The 18,581-nt window shown below is 42.8% G+C and overlaps 1 long non-coding RNA gene across 1 annotated transcript; it reads left to right on the forward strand.

Moving 5' to 3' along the window:
- The first annotated feature begins 1,833 nt into the window (after positions 1–1,833).
- Positions 1,834–17,596, forward strand: LOC144382074 (uncharacterized). The gene is made up of 3 exons (XR_013448469.1): positions 1,834–1,989; positions 8,663–8,850; positions 17,379–17,596. It is a non-coding gene; the product is annotated as an uncharacterized LOC144382074 (long non-coding RNA).
- Positions 17,597–18,581: the final 985 nt, after the last annotated feature.

Below are 18,581 nucleotides of genomic sequence, written 5' to 3' on the forward strand. Positions count from 1 at the left end.
AGTGTGAGGCCCGTACACACAGAAAACAAACCGGCAGCAATGGTGGTGATGGAGGAGAGTAGCAAGATTCCCCTTTGTGGTATCTTCACTGCAAGGGGCGTAAGAAATCCTTCTGGGGAGGCGGACACAACATGTATTTAAGTCTGTTGGTGGTTGTATTAACTCTGGTGCTAGATACTCTCGAGCACATGGCGCCTGCTCGTTTAGGGGGTGTGTGGTGATCAGCAGGACAGGTGTCTGTCCCCAGGCAGTGGTCTGTTGTGATGGTGAGGAATGAATGAAGCATCCCTAGTGGCCCTGGGAGACCGGTGAGGAGGCCCTGCATTAATCCAGATTGTGTGCACTGGTTTCACCTCACCAGCTGCCCCCCAACAGCAGGTGGGCTCTGAGCGGGGCTGATGGTGACAGTTTTCTTGGTAAGACCCACGATGCCCCATAATCCTCCCCCAGTTTCCTTGTTGAGGGATGGGCAGGGCAGAGGCCAATGACAGGGGACCCATTCCTCCCTCACCACACAGGAGGAGTTGGGTGTATGCTTCTGTCACTGTTTAGGTCCTGTACTCCAATCCATTCTGCACCAGAACTCCTGGGTCTTGCAAAGCCCTCCTTCTTCCCGGCTTGTGGAAGCAGCCATCCCCCAGTAGCTTTGGGGTCGTGGCTGGGCCACCGAGGTGTCCAGGTCTGTCTGTCCACATGCTTCCCAGGAGTGGCTGGGAAGTGCACTGCTGTGGTCAAGGTCAGCCTGAGCAGCCTTTGAAAATGGGATTGCCATGCCCTGTGAGCAGGGTCTGGGCCGAATGATGGCAGGAGAGAGGGGGAGACAGGAGAGGTGGTTCCCTGTGGTCTTGGACAGGGCTGCACAGAGCAGAAGGCCCGAGGGCCTGGGGAGAGAGGGAAAGAGACTGTCAGGGAGAGAGACGCTGAGTGAGTGGTGGGGGGATTGGGCAAGTCCTAGAAAGCGAGAGGAACCAAGAGAGAGACACAGGGTAGAGAGAAGCAGAGACGAAGAGGAATTTCAAGGATGACAAGAGGTTGCTGGTCTAGGTGTATGGAAGTGGACCATGGACCAGGGTGGAGGAGGTCGATGTAGGTGCTTTGAGCATTGGGACCAGAGAAGGTGGGAAAGCCGGTGATCAGATTTCCCTGAGCCCAAAGCTCCAACCTTCCTAGGGCTGAGCTTTGCAGAGGCCGTTTCACTTGGGAAGATGGGCACACCCCCTTTTGCATGGGGTTGTGGGGCCGAGCCTCAGGATCTGTCATGGAGAGAGATGGCTTGGCTGGACCTGAGCATGCTCTGTGCCTGCAGCTGAGGGGCCCTGGCTTTGAGCATTGTAGGGATTCCCAGTGCGGCCAGCAGAGGGCGCACGCGCACCTCCACCGGGAGGGGGCGGTGTCCCCGCGCGCGCAGCAACTGCCTGCTGTCAGAAGACGTCATGGCGTTATCTGAGCCAGGGTAGCTCAGGGCAGGAGAGGTTGCTGCTGCCCCCTGAGGACCCACTAGCCCTCCGAGAGCCAGAGCTGCGTTTACCAGCAAGTTCTGCCGCCGCCCTGGGGAGAACCTGGGGCCTTTGCAGCAACTTGGTGCCTCCTGAGGAGCGACAGAGAAGCAGCCTTGTTGGCTGAGTGCTGAGGAGGGGGCTCTGGGCGGCTTCCCAGGACCTGCTGGTAGGTGAGCAGCACAGTCGCTTGCATTTTGGGGGCTGTTCCCCTGGTTTGGTCCTTATGTTCCCTGAGGGTATTTGAACCAGAGGTATTTTCCTCAGGGGTCCGTGGATTGAGGGGTCCCGCGACGCCACGTCAGAGATGCTGTGGTGGTTTTGTTACAGATGCAGGCTTGTTTCTGGGGAGAAATCCTGACTCCAATGAAGAGGAAGGGGAGCAGCATTTAGTTGGGAGGTGAACACACTCACTGCTGACTCTCAGGACCTTCTAGAAGAATGAGCTGGGATCCCACTGTCTGATTTCTGCTGGAACCGACCAGAGCCCCAGGTAAAAACAAAGTCCCGTCCAGTGTGTAACCTTAAAGGGAGAAACTCTCAGGGAATTATCAGCCACTGTCGGGTTTCTTTGGGAGGAAAGAGACTTGAATGTAGGACAGAGAAGCTGTGATGAAACCTCAGGCACACTGGGGACTATCAGAGAGGCTCACTGTTTTCAGGAGGAAAGGGGGCAATTTGGAAGGCTGTTAAGGACCAAAGGTCCATTGGCGGCATCTGGTAGTTCCAAGTGTGGTAGCTTCTCATGGGTGAGTCCTGTTGGAGGAGGTGGGGGGGGCATAGAGAGATGAGAATCGAGTTCTGCTAGCTGGAATAGTGGCGTATCCGTGTGCGAGGTCAAGTCCATGTCTTCCTGTTGGGTCCCCACTGGATCTGGAGTGGTAGTGTGTGAGGGCTCCCCCTGCCCAAACCTCCTGCCTGTGTTTTGTGACGTTTCCCGTTACGAGTTTTCAAAATGACGCTTTTTAAAAAATTTTATTATGTTATGTTAGTCGCCATACAGTACGTTAGTTTTTGATGTAGTGTTCCACGATTCATTGTATTTGTGTAACACCCTTCCTCCTTCTGATCAAGATTTGCTTTGATGAGCAAAATACATCAGAGAAAGATAAATACTGTATGATTTTACTCATCTGTGGAGTTTCTAAAGAAAAAACCACCAAATGAGCAAAGAGAAGAAAAAAGAGTCAAAGCAAGAAACACTCTTAAGAAAGAAAAAAAGAAGAAGAAGAATGTAGCAGGAGGGGAAGAATGAAGGGGGGGAAATCGGAGGGGGAGAAGAACCATGAGAGAAAATGGACTCTGAAAAACAAACTGAGGATTCTAGAGGGGAGGGGGTTGGGATGATGGGTTAGCCTGGTGATGGGTATTGAGGAGGGCACGTTCTGCATGGAGCACTGGGTGTTATGCACAAACAATGAATCATGGAACACTATATCTAAAACTAATGATGTAATGTATGGGGATTAACATAACAATAAAAAAAAAGAAAGAAACACTCTTAAGTATAGAGAACAAGCTGTTGTTACCGAGGGGAGGTGTTTGGGGGAATGGGTTGAATAGGTGATAGGGATTAGGTCATGCACTTGTGATGATCACCAGGTGTTGCCTGGAAGTGTTGAAGCGCTAGATTGTACACCTGAAATGACTGTCATAGTGTATGTGGACTAATTGTACATAAAAACTTTAAAAAAGTTTCCTTGGGAGAATTTCTTTTTCTTTTTAGGATTTTATTTGTATGTATGAGAGAGAGAGAGAGACAGAGAGGCAGAGGGAGAAACAGGCCCCCGCTGAGCAAGGATCCCAATGTGGGACTCAATCCCAGGACTCTGGGACCATGACCTGAGCCAAAGGCAGACGCTTAACCGACTGAGCCGCCCAGGTGTCCCCGGAAGGCTTCCTGATCAACAGTCAAGTTCTTTGTATTTAGTGGTTTTGTGTTTGAGTGCCAGCAAAGCTTTTTCAGATCGGCATGTCTCACGTTGGAGGGAAGGTGCATCGTGGTTGGAAACTACTCAAGTGACACTTGAGGAACAGGGAGGGTTAGATGGGAGAAACTCTCACGAACTTCCCATGTGAAGTCTGTATCTGCTCAAGATTGAGACCAGTGAGCCAGCATCACTTCATTGGAGACAGTGTTTCTACAGAGGATTGAGAGACAGCAAGTACAGAATCCAAAACAAGATGACAATTCCAAACCATAGGTTGGTTTTAATCCAGGACCCTAGGTCTGAAAGGAGCCAACTGAAAATATTTATTGGCACTTGTTTGGACTGAAGGCAAACCCGGAGTCCTGTATGCCTCCTGGAAGTGTCCTCCCCCAGTGGCTAGGAACAAAAGAGACCAATACTGCAGGAATGCACTGAATGAAATCACTGAGCACATTAGGGAACCTAGAGTACACTGAAGAACATGAAGCAATAGTTAGAGAACTTGTTGCAAGAATAGGAATACTTCTGGGACATTTCAGACACAGTATTGTTCTTTCCAAAGAACTGTTGAGAACTCTATGGGTTATCAGTAGTGGTGTGTTATGTTGTAAATTCAGAAACCATGCATTTGGATTAGAATCAGGATTCAGTTAGTAGTTTAGGTAAAAGAAAGACTTTTGAATTCTGAACCTTCTCAACCTCTAGAAATGCTCACAAGATCAAAATGAGGCTATTTTAGGGAAGATCATAATCCAAAGAGGTTTCCTCCTTTTGCAAGAGACTGGGATATGCAGAAAATGGCATGTTCTTTGCACAAAAGAGGTAGAAGGAGCAACAGTGAGAAAAGGAATGCAGGCCTGGTCTGGACATGTGGGGAAAGCTGTCTCCCCAGATGTTTTCTATTTCAATTTGGGAAGTATTTACCTTCTTGTCACCAGATGGTGTACAGGTCCAGTCAGGGTTTGGTGCCTTCTTTCAATGTGTCCCGTGGACCCAAGAGTCCATTCCCTGGGATTTGGCAGCACAAGGTTTGGTTCGCAGTATGTGCTAAGGGCCTCTCAAGGGAGGTTGAAGAGAATCTCTGTGGAGGTGTCTTTTCCGATAGAGAGACTCTCCAGGTTGCAAGGTGTGATGATCAAGGTAAGTGTCCCCTGGGAGTGGCCTGTGAAAAGATTGCTCTGCTACAACACGGTTAGTTTTAATAGAAGCAACTAGATCTTTGCATTATTGAAATATATCCCCCTTTCCCACCTGTGGGTCAAAAGGGGCAGTGGTCGAATGCATGGATGTCCAGTGACTGTCTCCAAGGGTGAGAGTCTGAGTTCCAAAGGAGGTGGACTTGAGATTTCGAAGGAGTAACAGCAATGCCTTTGGCCCAGGTCGTTGGAAAATATGCACATTTTGCGCATTGAGTCCCCAGTATTGCCATTATTGCATTGGACCATCTGTGAAGATAGGGGTTAGTGATGGACAATGAAAGTGTTGTCAAACTGGCCAAACATCACAAACGGGCTGAGGTCCCTGCACGGTAGAATGGGTTTTCTGGTCACTGTGTAGTTCAAGAGGGCTTCCCTGGGAGGGATACTTTTCTCTAACAGGATTGGAGCCACACACGAGTCATTGGCCTTTCTGCAAGGGAAAGCTTTGGTCCAGTGAGGAAACATAGGCACATTGACTAACACTTATTTCCATGAGATGAGGAAGTTGCATGAAATCCACTTGCCAAATCTCAAAGGGTTCATTGGGCAGTTTAAATGCCCAGGGGAGGTATGGATTTCTTTCCCAGGATTGTATTTTGGACCAAGGGGACGAGCAAGGTAGGCACTTTTTGCAGCCTTCTTAATATTTCCCCACCAATATTGGTTCATGAACACTATCAGTTTGTTATTAGCCCAATGGTTTAATGTTTGTACTGTTGTCAGGCATGGGAATTTTAGAATTTTGGGGAGGGCCAGATTGTTACTTGATCCAAGGCAGAATTCTCTCTTTTTATCAGTCATTAGATTCCCAACATTGTTTCTCCTTGTCTGGGCCCAGTTGTTGGGCATATCTGATCAATTTTTCCAAATTGTCAATTGGTAGAGGACATCCCTTCAGCACATGACAGAGGCCTGACTCTCAAGCTCCTTTTGAGCAGATTTTTTGGCAGAAATGTCAGCAAGGCTGTTTCCTCTGGCGTCCAGGGAGTCAAGTGCAGAATATCCCTGGGACCTTAATAATAGCTAGATCTGCAGGCAAAAGTATGGCATCTGATGAATTTTGGACATAGGAGCCATTTTTTAAATTTTTTAATTTTATTATGTTATGTTACTCACCATACAGTACCTCATTAGTTTTTTTTTTTCTTTAAAGATTTTATTTATTTATTTGACAGAGAGACCCACAGCAAGAGAGGGAACACAAGCAGGGAGAGTGGGAGAGGGAGAAGCAGGCTTCCCGCTGAGCAGGGAGCCCGATGTGGGGCTCGATCCCAGGACCCTGGGATCATGACCTGAGCTGAAGGCAGACGCTTAACGACTGAGCCACCCAGGCGCCCCTAAAGTAAGATTATAAACTGAAATACACACACACAAACACACACACACACACACACACACACCCCTATGATTATTTAGCACACATTTATTCCCCCAGATATTTACTCATTAACCTACTTTGTACTAGACTCTGTGCAGGGTCCTGGGCATACACAAGTTACAGATTCACACAGCTCATAGTTATTAGAATAAAAAAAATGAGCTGGGATTGTTACTGTCTTTGTCACCCTTGGATGAAATGGCACATACATTAAACCATAGCTGACCTTGAGTTGCAGTATTTTCCATGCAAACATACCAGTTAGAGTCAAAAATGGTGTCATCATTGACTTTAAACTCTACCCCTGGAGCCTCTGGCCTGGGTGGATAATTGCCCTAGGGAGAGTCATTTCTTTTGGGGTTCCCAAGGGGATGAAGGGAACCTTAGATGCCAGATGTAATGATCAAAACATTGACTCCATTTCTTTCTCTAGTCCAGTGGGCAGGGCACCAGGTGCATCCAGAAGAAGAAAGAGCTATTGTTTCCTATGAAGGGAAATGAAAATCACTATTTTAGAGTTTAAGCCCAATTAGTGACCTGCATTTCAGGGCCCCAGACAGTGTAGGTTAGATTATCACACATATTGCTTCCCACTTTACCCTAAATGTTGACACGAGAGGAAGGTTTTGGATTTACCACGTTTCTCATTTATTCAGATGGATGCTCAGATCATGAGAAATAAGAAGAGAATATAGCAGCACAATTAAGTGCCTTTGGAGCAATGTCATTATCTTCCCTTATTCCGTTGGAATAGAAGCTTCATGAAAGGAGGGATTTTTGTCTGTTCTGTTCACGATTCTATCTCTAGCACTTTGGATAATGCCTGGCACATAGTAGCTTTCCCAGGATTTGTTGACTGAATTCATGTATTTCTCCTACAGAAACATTAATATGGGTAGGCTCTTTCTCAGGAGACCTTCTTTTTGCCCTTTCTTGCTCACATACACATTTTCCTTCCAAGGAAGTGTTTGTGATCTGAATGTGTCTGTTATTTGGTCTTCCATTTATCAACTGCCTTGTCAGGTTGAATAACTGATCGTACTGAAAAAATACTTAGAGGAATGTTTTCCATTAATGGACGTGGAATTTTTAATTTTGAATATACTTATTAGCAACATATATACACACACATAGACAGATACATATATACACTTACACATGCTCTTTGTAGGCTTGTATCTTACAGAAATAGAACTAGTGAATTGTCCTCCCTAGTAGAACCAGTAATTTATCCTCCCTGATAAAACTCAGAGAGGATCCAGTTTGTACCAGGATAAACTATGCTATGCTGTATATCAAATAATCACCCAGATCTCTGTGGTGTATGGAACAACAAAGGTTTGCTTATGTTTTGCTCTTGCTACTTGCCTATCATGGTCTTCTGTGACCTGGTTGATGGAACAACCATTATTTGAAGGGTTACCAGTAGGTGTGGAAGAGTGAGCAATTATATGTTCTAGCTTAGATAGGATAGACATCATTTCCATTCATTGGCCAGAACTTGTCACTTGGCCAGAGTGCATATTCTCGCATTACTTGGGTGGGGAGGTGGGGGGGGGGGTTTCCTGGGTAATGGCTACTGTAGTTGTCCTTTTACCAGAATATGTTAGATTCATTCTATTTCTGGAAGTCTTTCATAACATAACCCAAAAGAACTTTCCTAGAGGAGCAGTACTTAAAAAAATAAAAACTGACCATTTTGTAACCTTAGCAAACTAGAATTCACATACAGGAGAGTGGTGACAATCATAGACTTTTTGGAACCAGATTTGGAACCAGAGAGAACGGAGTTCAAATTTCATCTGTGCCGCTTAGTGGCTGTGTGGTGTTATGTACAATATTTAGTTTCTCCAAGATTAGTATTTTCCTCCCTAAAACACTTAACAGATAAGATGAAATGACTGTGAAGATAAAATGAAATTCCGTACAGAGGTGCCAAGCACACAATGTCTAACACACATTCAGATTCATTACATGTTAGCTAGCTTGCAAGTTGGAATGTCTTGATATTTTAGGAGTTGGTGCCTCTTGGGCTAAGTTTTCTTGGCAGGAGATGCTTTCATGTTCACAGGAGGGCAGGCAATTAAGATTGCTCGCATTTGTCTGTGGAGGATGTTCTTGAAAGAGCAGTTCTTTTGAAATGGTTCTTCAGCTTACTCTGTTTAAATTTTAGTAATTTTTTGTGTCCACCCACAATCTCACACACGTATTGTCCTTACTCCAGACTCTCTGGAAGTCTTAGTATTTTCAAGTCTGAACCTTGGATATCTATCAGAATCTCCAGGGTGTTTTTCAAAGCACCTATGTCTGAGTCCCACGTCAGGACAATGAAATCGGTTTCTCTGAGAGAGGGGACTCAGTCATCTGTATTTTTAGAAAGCACCTCTAGTGAGTCTAATGAGCAGAGAGGATGGAGAACCACTGCTCTTCATAGCCTTTCTTTTGCTCACCTTTCCAGCTTCACCTACCACCACGTTTCTCTCCCTTGCCCACCATGCTCCAGCCATCTTTTTTGTTCATGGAACATGCCAAAGTTGTTCCTACTTCAGGGCCTTTGCATACACTGTTCCCTAGCCTGGAATCCATCAGCTCAAATTTTCATATAACTGATTCTTTTTTATTTTATTTTATCTTATTTTTTATTGCTTTATTTGACAGAGAAAGACACAACAAGAGAAGGAACACAAGCAGGGGGAGTGGGAGAGGGAGAAGCAGGCTCCCCGCTGAGCAGGGAGCCCGATGTGGGGCTCGATCCCAGGACCCCAGGATCATGACCTGAGCCAAAGGCAGAAGCTTAACGACTGAGCCACCCAGGCGCCCCAATATAACTGATTCTTGTTCATCAGGTATCAACTCAAATGTCATAGTTTTAGAGTGTCACATGATCACCCCTCATCCTGCTTTATTTCCTTTCTAACATTTGTTGGTATTTGAGCTATTGCCGATTCATTTGCTTGTTTCATGCCTATGTCCTCACTATTATATGAGATCTATGAAGGTGGAGCCTTTATATGATTTGTTCACTATTGTATGCCCAGGGCTCAGAACAGTATCTGTTCCAAGGTACTTAACCAAACATTTCTTGAATAAATGATTCTTGTCTGCCATTTGCTGACATCATTGGATGACATCATTTTAACAATCAATTCTTTTTTTTTTTTTTTTGACTCAAGAATAGCCTTTTATTCTGTTTAACAATCAATTCTTATGAAATCTTCACAAAACAATCATTTCCTTAGAAGCAAGACTTGTGGCTTCTCTATGTCTCATGCCCCTTGACACAATTTATATTGTTTATCGATCTGTTATAGAGAGAAAGGAGAAGAAGCACTGGATAAATATCCATTGTTATTGGGATCATCGTATACCATGGCCTTTGCCCTTTGCGCCTACTTCTTTTCTCTTACTGGTTACCATCATTCTTAAGGTTTCTTGGGTTGGAAAGCATTGAGGTTTCTTTTTCTTAAACTCCTCTCTCTAGGGATCATTAAGAAGAAGAAAACTTATGGGACTTGAAGTCAGAGGTTTGAGTTTGATTCTGATTCAGCAGCTTATCAGGGAAAACCATTTAACCTCCCCGAGCCTGTTAATGAAGTCAGGACGCTAACAGTTCCTATCTCAAAAAAACTGTATACAAATAAAGTGAGAGGGGTGCCTGGGTGGCTCAGCTGGTTAATCCTCTGCCTTAGGCTCGGATCATGATCTTGGGGTCCTGGGATCTAGCTCCTCTCAGTGGGGAGTCTGCTTCTTCCTCTCCCTCTGCCCCTCCCCCTGCTTTGCACTCTCTCTCAAAGAAATAGATGAAATCTTAAAAAAAATAAGAAGCAATAGGTAAAATTACCTTGCATTGTGTGGGAATTCAGCAAATACATTTCAAAAGAATATACCACTCGTATGCCACTTAGATTTGCCATTTTCTTTCTGTCCCTCTTGCTATTGTATAAGAATGGGGGAAGGGACCTCCTTCTCAGTCTCCCTGCCTCCATCCCTCCCTCCTCTGGGCCATCAACATAGATTCTGATCTTTTCCACTATACCATCCTACTCTTCTAAAATATTGTGTAAAAATGTGTGCATTTTATTTTCACGTGTCAGGAAGTTGTTCACGCTCTCTCATTGTACAGTTTTCTCTTGGATCCGTTGGTGTTGAAGGATAGACCTTTGGAAGCAGAAGGCGCCGTAGAGTTCCAGACCCTTAAGCTTACAGAAGAGAAGGAAATAATAATATATTTACCTTGAGAGGCTGTGAAATCAAAGGAAAAAGTCACCTGCTCCCACACCTCAATTGCAGTCAAGAATAACTGACTTTCCTGAGACAGATGTTTCTGAGGCAGATCAGACTTTCTCTGTACTCATATACCACATGAGGGAAGTTTTTTTTATTGTAAGATTAAAAACAAAAAGCAGGAGAAATAAAGCAGGATCTAAGAGTATAAAAGCTTTCACAATGTGCCGGACAAGAGGACAAATGGAAACAAGTCCATTCATGAAGCTGCATTAAGAAACCCCAGATATTGTTTGAGTTGAGGCACTAGGAGAGACACATACGGAGAGATGTGTCTCGGATTATACTTTGGTTTCTAGGAACTTCCAACAGCCACCATCAAATACTAATTTGGAGAATCCGGTTTGAATATTGCCTAGCTTAATGGTTTTCAAAGTATGTTTTGGGGATCTTTAGAATCAGAATCATTGTGGCATGCTTTAACTTGTTACCTTATTTGCATTATTTCTCTCATTATTTACATATACATACTACATACACATATGAATATATACATATGTTTGTATGTGTATATACACACACATTTTTTTCTAAACCATTTATTTGAAAGTAAGTTGCAGACATTATTCTCTTCACATTTAAAGTCTTCTGCATTCATCCTTAAGACATAAGAAGGACATTCTTCTGTATAACAATAATACTATTTTCACACCTAAGACAATCATAGTTCCTTGATATCATTTATATCCCTTCCACAACTGAAAATTCTTTATCTCAAAATGTCTTTTCGAGTCTTTTTTTTTTGAAGATCCAGGATCCAAACAAGATCCATGTCATGCATCTTGTTCTTATGTCTTGTTGGTCTTTTCTAACCTGGAGGAATTCTTCTGCTTTTATTGCCGTGACATTGCCTTTGAATCCAGGGGAGTTGTCTTGTTGAATATTTCACATACCGCACATGTGTGATTGTTTCCTCATTGTTGTGGTCTGAATCTTTGCGTCCCCTACCCCAAATTTATATGTTGAAATCCTAACCCCTGAGGTGACGGTATTAGGAGGTGGGAACTTTGGGAGGTTATCAGGGATCACCTAATAGTTTAATTGAGCCTACTAGTTTTGAGGCTAATAGTTTACCTTAATGAGGCTTTGCCCTCATGTATGGGATTAGCACCCTTACGACAGAGGCCCGAGAGCTTTCTTGCCTTTTCCACCGTGTGAGGATACAAGAAGAGGACCCACATCCAACCATGCTGGCACCTTGATCCCAAACTTCTGGCTTCCAGAACTATGAGAACTAAATTTCTGTTGTTTAGAAGCCCACCCCAGTGTGTGGTATTTTGTTATGGCTTCCCAAATGGACTAAGACACTCATGGTATCATTTAACTTGTTAATGTGAATTGGAGATTAGGTTTAGATTGGAGTAGATCAGATTCAGGATCAATATTTTTGACGAGAACATTTCATAGGCAATCCACATACAATACATTGCATCATGTCACTAGGCCTATGTGTCAGATTGTTCCACTGTTAATGATGTGAAATGGGCTTACTTGGTTTAGATGGTGTCAGACACATTTCTCAATTGAAGGTACATTGAGGTAAGCATGTAATTTGTGGGATAATACTTGGCTCTGTGTGAATATCCTATTTCCTAAAAACTTTCATTGAGAGGAGAGAGCGTCCAATAATGATCCTTATCTGAATCAATCACTGCATTGGAGGTTACAAAAGGTTGATTTTCAAATTCTGTCATTTTTCTACATTTACTAACTGCCATTTTCTCTAAAAAGAACTTTACTTCCTCCTCCTAACCTCAGTATCACTACCGAGTCATAGGATTTTAAAACGTCGATGTTCTAACCAGTTGCAATGATTATTCTTTTTGATGTCTAAATTTTCTCAAATTTGGTCAGTGAGAGCCCTTTTAATGGACTTTTGTATTCCTTTGACACGCCCCCATCATTATTTCATTACTTCTTTACTTTCTCATCTAACGAGAGGTCCCAGGCTTACCTGGTATTCGCTCTGCTCTATACTTGGAAACATCAGTGTCTCATAGGATCTCCTTGAATAGGAAATGATCTTTAGAAGTCATGATGTACGCTCAATGTTGATTCATTATTATTAGATGCCATTGTTTGGAGGAACTTTTTAGTACATAGAACTGGGAAAAACAATTTCCAAATCCAATTTAACATTACAATTGCTTTTTAATGTTTGGGGAGCATTTGTTTCTATTTTCCTTGAAACTATCTATTCATGTATTTTGCCTATTTTCCTACCAAGTTTGGTCTTTTTCTTCTTTAAGAAGCCGGGATATATTAGGGATATTAGCTCTATGTCTGTTAGATAAGTTGCAAATGTTTTCACTCCGTACCTCATTTGTAATATCTGACCCCCATTCGCCAGCCTGGAGCTAATTTCTGAAGAAGGGCTCCTTATTCACATGAGCAAAACATGGACAGAAGAAAATGGAATTCCTGTTTTTTGGATGTCAGGCACTTTTTTGGGTGCTTTGTGAACATTTTCTCATTTGCAGCTTATGAAATATCTTTGAATATTATTTCTTGCCTGAAACCCCTGTGGCTAACGTGTTTTAGAATTCCTTGTTTTTCAGTTTTTATAAAGGTGATACGGTGTATAGAACCATGCTACTCCCCTAACAGGATCTGGAGCTGCATCTTGAAATCATACTAATAAATATTTCTGCATTGAAATATATGAATATTCCTACTGATTAGGATAAATAAATACTATGGGGAGGAGTTTCACTTGCTGATAGGTCAGGTTATGCAGCCAAATGAGATATGAAAAGCACTTTTATTTTTCAGAGCTTTTCGGATTTTGGAATGGTGGATAAGAGATGTTGGAGCTCTATCACCTTTACTTTGTAGGCAGGGGAAAGGAGTTTTGGTGTTTGTTTTTTAACCAAATACATCCTCTGACTTTCACCCTTTTCTTCTTTTTCTCTTTGTTTTGTAAGGAAGGGAGGAGGGGGCAAGCTGGAGAGCTTGCGGATTCAAGTGAGTACCATGAAAAGCGTGGTGTCTCTCCACTTGTCTTCTCTCCACCTCCCTGCAGCCAGGGTGAGACTGAGACGTGCAGCCCCTCTGGTAGCCCAGTATTCTTTATAACCGATATTTAACCAATATTCTTTATACACTTGTTCAATATCTGTTTGGAGGAAAGGCTGTTTGCTGCATGGGGGAAGGATGAAAAAGAAAGATACAGGTGACAGTGTGCAGCCTCATCCCCAGAGTTCCAAGCACAGCAGCTCTGCCCCCAAACGTGCATGCCTCTCTCAGTCCGAAGGACACTCTGCAGTTGGTCTGATCTCCTCTCCTTAGGTGGGTGGTTAGCAACCACCTCCTTTCATTCATGTGTCTTTTATGGGATTAGTACATAGTATACCAAATTACTTCCAGCCACACACTCTCAGTCTCTCTGAGAGGGATTATGATACTACACATTTTTTGGTCTTATTCCTTTTCTGGTTCCCTTAACAGACTATGCCCCAAACAAATATGCTGTAGGCCCTGGTCTGTAATGAAATATTTTGCCAAAAGTGCTTGTTTTGCTTCATTATCTCCACTTATCTGGCTGAATACGGCCTCCTTCTGTACTGTGGAGTGTTTCTGTTTTTTTTTTTTTTTAAAGATTTTATTTATTTATTTGACACAGAGAGACAGAGTGAGAGAGGGAACACAAGCAGGGGTAGCGGGAGAGGGAGAAGCCGGCTTCCCGCCAAGCAGGGAGCCCAATGCGGGGCTCGATCCCAGGACCCTGGGATCATGACCTGAGCCGAAGGCAGACACTTAACGACTGAGCCACCCAGGCATCCCTGTACTGTGGAGTTTTATGGTTTTTATATTCTGGTTTTTCGTGACCTATCTCATTTTTCCATCAAAACCAAACTCTCCTGTCTCCTTGTGCCTCAGGGCGCTACTGAAAATCTAGTAAGTGATTTCCAGTATAGAGGAAGGACTGGATTCGTGATCCATTCCTCCCACAGTTTTGATCTTTGACATAATACCTTAACTCAAAAGTGCTCTAATGGCAAGCAGGTATTATAGGCCATAGCATGTAGGTGGAGGGACTGCAAATTGAGGACTTTTAATTTCATCATCAGCACACCACCCTATGCACAGTCTCAGTCAGCTAGGTGTCTAACTCTCGCTTTAATTTTGGCTCAGGTCATGATCTCATGGTTGTTGGATTGAGCCCTGTGTCAGTGTCAGGCTCCACTTGAGATGGGAGTCTGCTTGAGATTCTGTCTCTTCCTCTGCCTTCCCCACTTCCTCCCCTCCCCCGCCTCGATCTCATGCACTCTCTCTTTTGCTCTCTCTCATAAAGAAATCAATCTTTAAAAAAATGAGTCAGAGAAAGATAAACATTCTGATTTTAAAATGGAAAAAGGACAGTAAACATAAGAAAACTTCAATCTTACTAGTAATCAAAGGACAAAGAAGATTATTCACTTTTCACATTGGCAAAGACTTAAAACCTGATCATATCCAATGTTACTTGCTCCTTTACTGTCTGGAAGGGTTTTTGTAAGTTTCATGTTATTTCTTCCATAAATGTTTGATAGGATTTACCAGTAAAACCACTTGGACCTGGGGCTTTCTTTCTGGTAAGGTTGTTAATAATTATTTCAGTTATTAAAATAGATACTGGATCATTCAGATTTTTGTTTTATTTTGTGTGGTATGTTATATTTTTTGAGGCATCTTTCCATTTCATCTACATTGTTGAATTTGTTGACATAAAACTGTTCATAGTATTTTCTTGTTATCTTTTTTTTTTAAAGCTTTATTTACGTATTTTAGAGAGAGAAAGTGAGAGACTGGTAGACGGGGAGAGGGAGAGGGAGAGAGAGAATCTCAAGCAGGTTCCCCACTGAGTGCAGAGCCCAACATGGGGCTCAATCCCACGACCCTGAGATCATGACCTAAGCCAAAACTGGCTAAGGCCAACACTTAATCAACTGAGCCACCCAGGCACCTCTATCTTTTTAATATGTGTAAGATCTGTAGCGATAACTCCTTTTATATTTCTGATATTGGCACACAAAAATTTTATGTTAAAGGATGATCATCCAAGTGTTTTATAAAGTAAAAAATTGAAAAAAAATATAAAATCATACCTCTAACAATAAGGGATTAGTAAAGTAAAAAACTTTATCATCTTGACAGAATGAACTACTACATGTCCCTTAAAATTATATGAAAACTATTATGAAATAATACTGCATGCTTACCAGGATGACTGAAGTTCAAAAGATTCATAATAACAAGTGTTGTTGAGGGTATGGAGCAAATAGAACTTTTTGTTTTTTGAAGATTTTATTGATTTTTTGACAGAGACAGCGAGAAAGGGAACACAAGCAGGGGGAGCGGGAGAGGGAGAAGCAGGCTTCCCGCAGAGCAGGGAGCCCGATGTGGGGCTCGATCCCAGGACCCTGGGACCGAGACCTGAGCCGAAGGCAGACGCTTAACGACTGAGCCACCCAGGCGCGCCCAAATAGAACTTTTTAAAAAAAAGTTTTTCTTTAAATGCCAGTTAACATACAGTATAATATTAGTTTCAGGTGTAGGATTTAGTGATTCAACAAACCAAACAACATCCAGTGCCCATCACAACAAATGTGCTTCTTAATCCCCATCACCTGTTTCACCCATCTCCCCACCCACCTCCCCTCTGGCAACCATCAGTGTGTTCTCTATAGTTATAAGTCTCTTTCGTGGTTTGCCTCTCTCTCTCTCTCTCTCTCTCTCTTTTTCCTTATGCTCATTTGTTTTGTTTCTTAAATTCCGCATATGATTGAAATCATCTGATATTTGTCTTTCTCTGACTGACTTATTTCGCTTAGCATAATTATGCAAATGGAACTTTGATTCAGCTTCCACTGTGGTAGTAGTATAAATTGGGAATTAGAAAACTGTGGTAATATCTTAATCAAACTGAGAATATGCATACCTTATGATTCAGCATCTCCCCTCCTAGATCTCTCTCAATCATAAATCTTTGCATCTATTCAGCCACAGACATGTAGAATAATATTCAAAGCACCTTTATTCATGTTATCCCAGATTGGAATCAATCCCATTCTCTCACCAAAAGTAGAGTGGATCAGTAAATTTTAGGTGTATTCATACAATGGGATTCTACATAGCAATGAAGAAGAATGACCTATTGATACAGATACAGACAATGACATGGATAAATCTCACAGGCATTATTTTGAGAGAAAGAAGTCAGACACAAAAGAGTACAGACGGGATGATTCCATTTGTATAAGGGAGCAGGCAAAATTAATCTATGGTTTTAGAAGTCAGAATAATAGTTACTGATGGAAAGAGAGGCTAAAGGTAAAACTTGAGACCAGTTAGAGGTGAAGAAAGGAAGTGCTTCATTCAGAGTTAACTCCAGTAGGGAATGCTCAGAGGAGAGACTTCCGGAGCAAAATTTAGTTGAGTTTTTTAAGCTGTGTCAAAACACTGGGAAAGCAGGTTTGCGATTTAGAGAGTGGGATGTTCAAATTGCTTGTCATATTTAACATTCCTGTGACTTTTGTGGTTGGCCAGTTCTGAATTGGGATGGCCCATGGAATCTGCTTGCAGTCATCTGCCACTCAGAATTGATTGCTCTTAGGATTTAATTGACTTTTCCCAATTCCTGAAACTGCTTTTAGGTACAGAAATTTACTTCTAAGTTCATAAAAGGAGGAGTTCAGTTTTCACAGAGGCATGAGGACATGAGGGAGCCTATTAGGGTGCTGGGAATATCTTATGCCCTAATCTAAATGTGATTACAGGCACATAAACATGTAAACATTCATTGGGCTGTTCATGTAAGATTTGTGTACTTACTGAATGTATGTTTTACTCAATTAAAAATTTTAAAATGGTACTATGTAAGTATGCATTATTGCACAGAACAACATTTCTCTTATATTGCTGAATGAAAAAGACAAGTTATGCTAGAACATTTCTCCTTGAACTCACTTCTACTAAAAAAGTGTTTCTATATACGAAGAAAGAAGACTGGAAGAATATACACCAAAATATGAGATGGTGAATGACTCTTATTTTTTTATTTTTGTTTATTTGCATTTTCTAAACTTTCTCTAATGCTTGTGTATCTGAGGTGGTCCAGAGCCCTCCCCAGACCACCACAGCCCCACGCTCAATAGCAGTAACCACAAGCATTTACCACCTCTGACCCCAACACATCTGGGACATCATCAGCTCTACCAGTCCAGCGGAGGTAACCATCTTCATCCATGATCCCTCTGTCCCCTGTGAGGTAAGCCATGTGGACTCTCGCTGAAGCATATTCCTCCCAGCTCACCTGAGAGAAGAACAAATTCAGAAACCTAAATTTACATAACTTCCACAATCATTTAATGGTATGAGCTGAGCACTGTGCTAGCTAGCCCTGAAGGGAGATAGAGAAAAAGAACACAAAATCTGCACTCTCCAGGTGCTTCCCAGAGAGAAAACACACATAGATCTTTGTTGGTGACTTCTGTTAGCATCAGGTGTTTTTTTTTTTTTTTTCTTCCCATCTGGAAACAGGAATAAGGATGGTACTTTACCCAGAGGTTTTTTCCTGAGGCTGAAATGATGCAATGCAAGCATAGCATTTAGCATAGGGCCAGTTGCCGTTTGTGCAAGGGACGCTGGCTGCTATTTTCTTAGGCTCATCATCCATCAAACACAATCACTGCTCTTAAATTGTGCCTTTAATTTCAACACTGTCCATGGCTTTCTATCAGAAGGTGACTTTGGATTTATGTTCTTACACCAGAAACACAATAGAGTGATTAGTACAAATACCCCTTAGCACAGACAACCTCATTTTGCTTGATCATTCTGTAGAGTATCCACAGATTCTTTTTTTAAAAAGATTTTAGGGGCGCCTGGGTGGCTCAGTCGTTAGGCGTCTGCCTTCGGCTCAGGTCATGATCCCAGGGTCCTGGGATCAGCCCCACATCAGGCTCCCTGCTCCGCGGGAAGCCTGCTTCTCCCTCTCCCACTCGTCCTGCTTGTGTGCTCTCTCTCTCTCTCTCTGTCAAATAAATAAATAAAATCTTCACACACACACAAAAAGATTTTACTTATTTGAGAGAGAGAGAGAGAAAGAGAAAGAACACAGGGAGAGAGCACAGAGGGAGTTGGAGAAGCCGACTCCCCACTGAGCAGAGAGCCCGGCATGGGGCTTGATCTCAGGACGCTGGGATCATGACCTGAGCTGAAGGGAGACGTCCAACCGACTGAGCCACCCAGTGCCCCAGATAGCCACAGATTCTAACAGCACTTGACTTGACTGCTATTGAAACCACAAGAC

Source organism: Halichoerus grypus, chromosome 6 (genome assembly GCF_964656455.1).
Source record: "Halichoerus grypus chromosome 6, mHalGry1.hap1.1, whole genome shotgun sequence".
Lineage (NCBI taxonomy): Eukaryota > Metazoa > Chordata > Mammalia > Carnivora > Phocidae > Halichoerus > Halichoerus grypus.